Genomic DNA, 10,000 nt, shown 5'->3' on the forward strand with positions numbered 1-10,000 from the left:
CGTACTTTGCCGATCGGACAGCGCGGAAGTAACTCCGAGCCGAAAGCAACACGAGGCTCGCGTACTTTGCCGCTAGGACCGCGCGGAAGTAACTCCAAGCCGAAAGCAACACGAGGCTCGCGTACTTTGCCGATCGAACCGCGCGGAAGTAACTCCGAGCCGAAAGCAACACGAGGCTCGCGTACTTTGTCGCTAGGACCGCGCGGAAGTAACTCCGAGCCGAAAGCAACACGAGGCTCGCGTACTTTGTCGCTAGGACCGCGCGGAAGTAACTCCGAGCCGAAAGCAACACGAGGCTCGCGTACTTTGACGGTCGGACCGCTCGGAAGTAACTACGTGCAGAATGCAACACAAAACTCGTAAACTTAGCCGCTCGTCGGCCGAAATTACGAAGAGCTCAAGAAAATAACACGAGATTTAAGAACATAGACGATCGCCAGCAGAGAGCTCGAAAAAACAGCACAAAACGCGAAAATTTAACTTTTACGAGAAAATAGCTAAGATAGCTTAAAAACAATACGGAGAACAAAAGTTGATTGCCCGAAACGTCCGGAAGCAGCCCCGAGCAGTAGTAACACAGGGCTCGCGGACTTTGTTGTCCGAACCGCTCGAAAGTAGCTACGAGCCGAAAGCAACACGAGGCTCGCGTACTTTGCCGCTAGGACCGCGCGGAAGTAACTCCGAGCCGAAAGCAACACGAGGCTCGCGTACTTTGCCGCTAGGACCGCGCGGAAGTAACTCCGAGCCGAAAGCAACACGAGGCTCGCGTACTTTGCCGATCGGACCGCGCGGAAGTAACTCCGAGCCGAAAGCAACACGAGGCTCGCGTACTTTGTCGCTAGGACCGCGCGGAAGTAACTCCGAGCCGAAAGCAACACGAGGCTCGCGTACTTTGACGGTCGGACCGCTCGGAAGTAACTACGTGCAGAAAGCAACACAAAACTCGTAAACTTAGCCGCTCGTCGGCCGAAATTACGAAGAGCTCAAGAAAATAACACGAGATTTAAGAACATAGACGATCGCCAGCAGAGAGCTCGAAAACACAGCACAAAACGCGAAAATTTAACTTTTACGAGAAAATAGCTAAGATAGCTTAAAAAACAATACGGAGAACAAAAAGTTGATTGCCCGAAACGTTCGGAAGCAGCCCCGAGCAGTAGTAACACAGGGCTCGCGGACTTTGTTGTCCGAACCGCTCGAAAGTAGCTACAAGCCGAAAGCAACACGAGGCTCGCGTACTTTGCCGCTAGGACCGCGCGGAAGTAACTCCGAGCCGAAAGCAACACGAGGCTCGCGTACTTTGCCGATCGGACCGCGCGGAAGTAACTCCGAGCCGAAAGCAACACGAGGCTCGCGTACTTTGCCGCTAGGACCGCGCGGAAGTAACTCCGAGCCGAAAGCAACACGAGGCTCGCGTACTTTGCCGCTAGGACCGCGCGGAAGTAACTCCAAGCCGAAAGCAACACGAGGCTCGCGTACTTTGCCGATCGGACCGCGCGGAAGTAACTCCGACCCGAAAGCAACACGAGGCTCGCGTACTTTGCCGCTAGGACCGCGCGGAAGTAACTCCGAGCCGAAAGCAACACGAGGCTCGCGTACTTTGCCGATCGGACCGCGCGGAAGTAACTCCGAGCCGAAAGCAACACGAGGCTCGCGTACTTTGCCGCTAGGACCGCGCGGAAGTAACTCCGAGCCGAAAGCAACACGAGGCTCGCGTACTTTGCCGCTCGGACCGCGCGGAAGTAACTCCGAGCCGAAAGCAACACGAGGCTCGCGTACTTTGCCGCTAGGACCGCGCGGAAGTAACTCCGAGCCGAAAGCAACACGAGGCTCGCGTACTTTGCCGATCGGACCGCGCGGAAGTAACTCCGAGCCGAAAGCAACACGAGGCTCGCGTACTTTGCCGCTAGGACCGCGCGGAAGTAACTCCGAGCCGAAAGCAACACGAGGCTCGCGTACTTTGCCGCTAGGACCGCGCGGAAGTAACTCCGAGCCGAAAGCAACACGAGGCTCGCGTACTTTGCCGATCGGACCGCGCGGAAGTAACTCCGACCCGAAAGCAACACGAGGCTCGCGTACTTTGCCGCTAGGACCGCGCGGAAGTAACTCCGAGCCGAAAGCAACACGAGGCTCGCGGACTTTGACGGTCGGACCGCTCGGAAGTAACTACGTGGTAAAAGCAACACGAGGCTCGCGTACTTTGCCGATCAAACCGCTCGGAAGTAACTACGTTCCAAAAGCAACACGAGGCTCGCGAACTTTGACGGTCGGACCGCTCGGAAGTAACTACGTGGTAAAAGCAACACGAGGCTCGCGGACTTCGCTGCGGCTAAGTCCGCGCGGCGTCGAAATTTCACCGCCGGCGCCCATATACCGCCGTGCGTTAGACCGTGCGTCGCCGACCGCCCGGCCGCTCGGTTCGGTACTGTAAGAGGTGTCGTCGCTGCGGCGACTCGTGCACAACACGGTGCATGCGAGCTCGCGGTCTGGTCGTACCGTAGCGTTACGGCGTATGTATAACCGAGCTCGGCGAAGCACTGCGGTGCGTACAAAAGTGTCGTTCGCACTAGAACGCTTTTTGAGAGAATTTAGCTTCGCGCTTACTACGAGAACTTTGGTTCTCTTTTTGAGATCTTTCGGGCGTCTTGCCGACATTCGGCCAAATGTGCGCCAAGCTCTCGGCGATCGTTTCGAGGCCGGATAGCGAAGGAATTGGTGAATACGTGACGAAGAAATTTTGTATCTCGAGGACTCTGCCGTTCGTGCGGTCCGTACGTACCTCCGAGCCGTAAAACAACACGGAGCTCGAGATCTTTGACGCGGAGGTAACTACCGTGCGCCGCAGCGGCTAAGTCCGCGCGGCGTCGAAATTTCACCGCCGGCGCCCATATACCGCCGTGCGTTAGACCGTGCGTCGCCGACCGCCCGGCCGCTCGGTTCGGTACTGTAAGAGGTGTCGTCGCTGCGGCGACTCGTGCACAACACGGTGCATGCGAGCTCTCGGTCTGGTCGTACCGTAGCGTTACGGCGTATGTATAACCGAGCTCGGCGAAGCACTGCGGTGCGTACAAAAGTGTCGTTCGCACTAGAACGCTTTTTGAGAGAATTTAGCTTCGCGCTTACTACGAGAACTTTGGTTCTCTTTTTGAGATCTTTCGGGCGTCTTGCCGACATTCGGCCAAATGTGCGCCAAGCTCTCGGCGATCGTTTCGAGGCCGGATAGCGAAGGAATTGGTGAATACGTGACGAAGAAATTTTGTATCTCGAGGACTCTGCCGTTCGTGCGGTCCGTACGTACCTCCGAGCCGTAAAACAACACGGAGCTCGAGATCTTTGACGCGGAGGTAACTACCGTGCGCCGCAGCGGCTAAGTCCGCGCGGCGTCGAAATTTCACCGCCGGCGCCCATATACCGCCGTGCGTTAGACCGTGCGTCGCCGACCGCCCGGCCGCTCGGTTCGGTACTGTAAGAGGTGTCGTCGCTGCGGCGACTCGTGCACAACACGATGCATGCGAGCTCTCGGTCTGGTCGTACCGTAGCGTTACGGCGTATGTATAACCGAGCTCGGCGAAGCACTGCGGTGCGTACAAAAGTGTCGTTCGCACTAGAACGCTTTTTGAGAGAATTTAGCTTCGCGCTTACTACGAGAACTTTGGTTCTCTTTTTGAGATCTTTCGGGCGTCTTGCCGACATTCGGCCAAATGTGCGCCAAGCTCTCGGCGATCGTTTCGAGGCCGGATAGCGAAGGAATTGGTGAATACGTGACGAAGAAATTTTGTATCTCGAGGACTCTGCCGTTCGTGCGGTCCGTACGTACCTCCGAGCCGTAAAACAACACGGAGCTCGAGATCTTTGACGCGGAGGTAACTACCGTGCGCCGCAGCGGCTAAGTCCGCGCGGCGTCGAAATTTCACCGCCGGCGCCCATATACCGCCGTGCGTTAGACCGTGCGTCGCCGACCGCCCGGCCGCTCGGTTCGGTACTGTAAGAGGTGTCGTCGCTGCGGCGACTCGTGCACAACACGATGCATGCGAGCTCTCGGTCTGGTCGTACCGTAGCGTTACGGCGTATGTATAACCGAGCTCGGCGAAGCACTGCGGTGCGTACAAAAGTGTCGTTCGCACTAGAACGCTTTTTGAGAGAATTTAGCTTCGCGCTTACTACGAGAACTTTGGTTCTCTTTTTGAGATCTTTCGGGCGTCTTGCCGACATTCGGCCAAATGTGCGCCAAGCTCTCGGCGATCGTTTCGAGGCCGGATAGCGAAGGAATTGGTGAATACGTGACGAAGAAATTTTGTATCTCGAGGACTCTGCCGTTCGTGCGGTCCGTACGTACCTCCGAGCCGTAAAACAACACGGAGCTCGAGATCTTTGACGCGGAGGTAACTACCGTGCGCCGCAGCGGCTAAGTCCGCGCGGCGTCGAAATTTCACCGCCGGCGCCCATATACCGCCGTGCGTTAGACCGTGCGTCGCCGACCGCCCGGCCGCTCGGTTCGGTACTGTAAGAGGTGTCGTCGCTGCGGCGACTCGTGCACAACACGATGCATGCGAGCTCTCGGTCTGGTCGTACCGTAGCGTTACGGCGTATGTATAACCGAGCTCGGCGAAGCACTGCGGTGCGTACAAAAGTGTCGTTCGCACTAGAACGCTTTTTGAGAGAATTTAGCTTCGCGCTTACTACGAGAACTTTGGTTCTCTTTTGAGATCTTTCGGGCGTCTTGCCGACATTCGGCCAAATGTGCGCCAAGCTCTCGGCGATCGTTTCGAGGCCGGATAGCGAAGGAATTGGTGAATACGTGACGAAGAAATTTTGTATCTCGAGGACTCTGCCGTTCGTGCGGTCCGTACGTACCTCCGAGCCGTAAAACAACACGGAGCTCGAGATCTTTGACGCGGAGGTAACTACCGTGCGCCGCAGCGGCTAAGTCCGCGCGGCGTCGAAATTTCACCGCCGGCGCCCATATACCGCCGTGCGTTAGACCGTGCGTCGCCGACCGCCCGGCCGCTCGGTTCGGTACTGTAAGAGGTGTCGTCGCTGCGGCGACTCGTGCACAACACGGTGCATGCGAGCTCTCGGTCTGGTCGTACCGTAGCGTTACGGCGTATGTATAACCGAGCTCGGCGAAGCACTGCGGTGCGTACAAAAGTGTCGTTCGCACTAGAACGCTTTTTGAGAGAATTTAGCTTCGCGCTTACTACGAGAACTTTGGTTCTCTTTTTGAGATCTTTCGGGCGTCTTGCCGACATTCGGCCAAATGTGCGCCAAGCTCTCGGCGATCGTTTCGAGGCCGGATAGCGAAGGAATTGGTGAATACGTGACGAAGAAATTTTGTATCTCGAGGACTCTGCCGTTCGTGCGGTCCGTACGTACCTCCGAGCCGTAAAACAACACGGAGCTCGAGATCTTTGACGCGGAGGTAACTACCGTGCGCCGCAGCGGCTAAGTCCGCGCGGCGTCGAAATTTCACCGCCGGCGCCCATATACCGCCGTGCGTTAGACCGTGCGTCGCCGACCGCCCGGCCGCTCGGTTCGGTACTGTAAGAGGTGTCGTCGCTGCGGCGACTCGTGCACAACACGATGCATGCGAGCTCTCGGTCTGGTCGTACCGTAGCGTTACGGCGTATGTATAACCGAGCTCGGCGAAGCACTGCGGTGCGTACAAAAGTGTCGTTCGCACTAGAACGCTTTTTGAGAGAATTTAGCTTCGCGCTTACTACGAGAACTTTGGTTCTCTTTTTGAGATCTTTCGGGCGTCTTGCCGACATTCGGCCAAATGTGCGCCAAGCTCTCGGCGATCGTTTCGAGGCCGGATAGCGAAGGAATTGGTGAATACGTGACGAAGAAATTTTGTATCTCGAGGACTCTGCCGTTCGTGCGGTCCGTACGTACCTCCGAGCCGTAAAACAACACGGAGCTCGAGATCTTTGACGCGGAGGTAACTACCGTGCGCCGCAGCGGCTAAGTCCGCGCGGCGTCGAAATTTCACCGCCGGCGCCCATATACCGCCGTGCGTTAGACCGTGCGTCGCCGACCGCCCGGCCGCTCGGTTCGGTACTGTAAGAGGTGTCGTCGCTGCGGCGACTCGTGCACAACACGATGCATGCGAGCTCTCGGTCTGGTCGTACCGTAGCGTTACGGCGTATGTATAACCGAGCTCGGCGAAGCACTGCGGTGCGTACAAAAGTGTCGTTCGCACTAGAACGCTTTTTGAGAGAATTTAGCTTCGCGCTTACTACGAGAACTTTGGTTCTCTTTTTGAGATCTTTCGGGCGTCTTGCCGACATTCGGCCAAATGTGCGCCAAGCTCTCGGCGATCGTTTCGAGGCCGGATAGCGAAGGAATTGGTGAATACGTGACGAAGAAATTTTGTATCTCGAGGACTCTGCCGTTCGTGCGGTCCGTACGTACCTCCGAGCCGTAAAACAACACGGAGCTCGAGATCTTTGACGCGGAGGTAACTACCGTGCGCCGCAGCGGCTAAGTCCGCGCGGCGTCGAAATTTCACCGCCGGCGCCCATATACCGCCGTGCGTTAGACCGTGCGTCGCCGACCGCCCGGCCGCTCGGTTCGGTACTGTAAGAGGTGTCGTCGCTGCGGCGACTCGTGCACAACACGATGCATGCGAGCTCTCGGTCTGGTCGTACCGTAGCGTTACGGCGTATGTATAACCGAGCTCGGCGAAGCACTGCGGTGCGTACAAAAGTGTCGTTCGCACTAGAACGCTTTTTGAGAGAATTTAGCTTCGCGCTTACTACGAGAACTTTGGTTCTCTTTTGAGATCTTTCGGGCGTCTTGCCGACATTCGGCCAAATGTGCGCCAAGCTCTCGGCGATCGTTTCGAGGCCGGATAGCGAAGGAATTGGTGAATACGTGACGAAGAAATTTTGTATCTCGAGGACTCTGCCGTTCGTGCGGTCCGTACGTACCTCCGAGCCGTAAAACAACACGGAGCTCGAGATCTTTGACGCGGAGGTAACTACCGTGCGCCGCAGCGGCTAAGTCCGCGCGGCGTCGAAATTTCACCGCCGGCGCCCATATACCGCCGTGCGTTAGACCGTGCGTCGCCGACCGCCCGGCCGCTCGGTTCGGTACTGTAAGAGGTGTCGTCGCTGCGGCGACTCGTGCACAACACGATGCATGCGAGCTCTCGGTCTGGTCGTACCGTAGCGTTACGGCGTATGTATAACCGAGCTCGGCGAAGCACTGCGGTGCGTACAAAAGTGTCGTTCGCACTAGAACGCTTTTGAGAGAATTTAGCTTCGCGCTTACTACGAGAACTTTGGTTCTCTTTTTGAGATCTTTCGGGCGTCTTGCCGACATTCGGCCAAATGTGCGCCAAGCTCTCGGCGATCGTTTCGAGGCCGGATAGCGAAGGAATTGGTGAATACGTGACGAAGAAATTTTGTATCTCGAGGACTCTGCCGTTCGTGCGGTCCGTACGTACCTCCGAGCCGTAAAACAACACGGAGCTCGAGATCTTTGACGCGGAGGTAACTACCGTGCGCCGCAGCGGCTAAGTCCGCGCGGCGTCGAAATTTCACCGCCGGCGCCCATATACCGCCGTGCGTTAGACCGTGCGTCGCCGACCGCCCGGCCGCTCGGTTCGGTACTGTAAGAGGTGTCGTCGCTGCGGCGACTCGTGCACAACACGATGCATGCGAGCTCTCGGTCTGGTCGTACCGTAGCGTTACGGCGTATGTATAACCGAGCTCGGCGAAGCACTGCGGTGCGTACAAAAGTGTCGTTCGCACTAGAACGCTTTTGAGAGAATTTAGCTTCGCGCTTACTACGAGAACTTTGGTTCTCTTTTTGAGATCTTTCGGGCGTCTTGCCGACATTCGGCCAAATGTGCGCCAAGCTCTCGGCGATCGTTTCGAGGCCGGATAGCGAAGGAATTGGTGAATACGTGACGAAGAAATTTTGTATCTCGAGGACTCTGCCGTTCGTGCGGTCCGTACGTACCTCCGAGCCGTAAAACAACACGGAGCTCGAGATCTTTGACGCGGAGGTAACTACCGTGCGCCGCAGCGGCTAAGTCCGCGCGGCGTCGAAATTTCACCGCCGGCGCCCATATACCGCCGTGCGTTAGACCGTGCGTCGCCGACCGCCCGGCCGCTCGGTTCGGTACTGTAAGAGGTGTCGTCGCTGCGGCGACTCGTGCACAACACGATGCATGCGAGCTCTCGGTCTGGTCGTACCGTAGCGTTACGGCGTATGTATAACCGAGCTCGGCGAAGCACTGCGGTGCGTACAAAAGTGTCGTTCGCACTAGAACGCTTTTTGAGAAAATTTAGCTTCGCGCTTACTACGAGAACTTTGGTTCTCTTTTTGAGATCTTTCGGGCGTCTTGCCGACATTCGGCCAAATGTGCGCCAAGCTCTCGGCGATCGTTTCGAGGCCGGATAGCGAAGGAATTGGTGAATACGTGACGAAGAAATTTTGTATCTCGAGGACTCTGCCGTTCGTGCGGTCCGTACGTACCTCCGAGCCGTAAAACAACACGGAGCTCGAGATCTTTGACGCGGAGGTAACTACCGTGCGCCGCAGCGGCTAAGTCCGCGCGGCGTCGAAATTTCACCGCCGGCGCCCATATACCGCCGTGCGTTAGACCGTGCGTCGCCGACCGCCCGGCCGCTCGGTTCGGTACTGTAAGAGGTGTCGTCGCTGCGGCGACTCGTGCACAACACGATGCATGCGAGCTCTCGGTCTGGTCGTACCGTAGCGTTACGGCGTATGTATAACCGAGCTCGGCGAAGCACTGCGGTGCGTACAAAAGTGTCGTTCGCACTAGAACGCTTTTTGAGAGAATTTAGCTTCGCGCTTACTACGAGAACTTTGGTTCTCTTTTTGAGATCTTTCGGGCGTCTTGCCGACATTCGGCCAAATGTGCGCCAAGCTCTCGGCGATCGTTTCGAGGCCGGATAGCGAAGGAATTGGTGAATACGTGACGAAGAAATTTTGTATCTCGAGGACTCTGCCGTTCGTGCGGTCCGTACGTACCTCCGAGCCGTAAAACAACACGGAGCTCGAGATCTTTGACGCGGAGGTAACTACCGTGCGCCGCAGCGGCTAAGTCCGCGCGGCGTCGAAATTTCACCGCCGGCGCCCATATACCGCCGTGCGTTAGACCGTGCGTCGCCGACCGCCCGGCCGCTCGGTTCGGTACTGTAAGAGGTGTCGTCGCTGCGGCGACTCGTGCACAACACGATGCATGCGAGCTCTCGGTCTGGTCGTACCGTAGCGTTACGGCGTATGTATAACCGAGCTCGGCGAAGCACTGCGGTGCGTACAAAAGTGTCGTTCGCACTAGAACGCTTTTTGAGAGAATTTAGCTTCGCGCTTACTACGAGAACTTTGGTTCTCTTTTGAGATCTTTCGGGCGTCTTGCCGACATTCGGCCAAATGTGCGCCAAGCTCTCGGCGATCGTTTCGAGGCCGGATAGCGAAGGAATTGGTGAATACGTGACGAAGAAATTTTGTATCTCGAGGACTCTGCCGTTCGTGCGGTCCGTACGTACCTCCGAGCCGTAAAACAACACGGAGCTCGAGATCTTTGACGCGGAGGTAACTACCGTGCGCCGCAGCGGCTAAGTCCGCGCGGCGTCGAAATTTCACCGCCGGCGCCCATATACCGCCGTGCGTTAGACCGTGCGTCGCCGACCGCCCGGCCGCTCGGTTCGGTACTGTAAGAGGTGTCGTCGCTGCGGCGACTCGTGCACAACACGGTGCATGCGAGCTCTCGGTCTGGTCGTACCGTAGCGTTACGGCGTATGTATAACCGAGCTCGGCGAAGCACTGCGGTGCGTACAAAAGTGTCGTTCGCACTAGAACGCTTTTTGAGAGAATTTAGCTTCGCGCTTACTACGAGAACTTTGGTTCTCTTTTTGAGATCTTTCGGGCGTCTTGCCGACATTCGGCCAAATGTGCGCCAAGCTCTCGGCGATCGTTTCGAGGCCGGATAGCGAAGGAATTGGTGAATACTTGACGAAGAAATTTT

This window comes from Cardiocondyla obscurior, linkage group LG21 (assembly GCF_019399895.1).
Source record: "Cardiocondyla obscurior isolate alpha-2009 linkage group LG21, Cobs3.1, whole genome shotgun sequence".
Classification (NCBI taxonomy): domain Eukaryota; kingdom Metazoa; phylum Arthropoda; class Insecta; order Hymenoptera; family Formicidae; genus Cardiocondyla; species Cardiocondyla obscurior.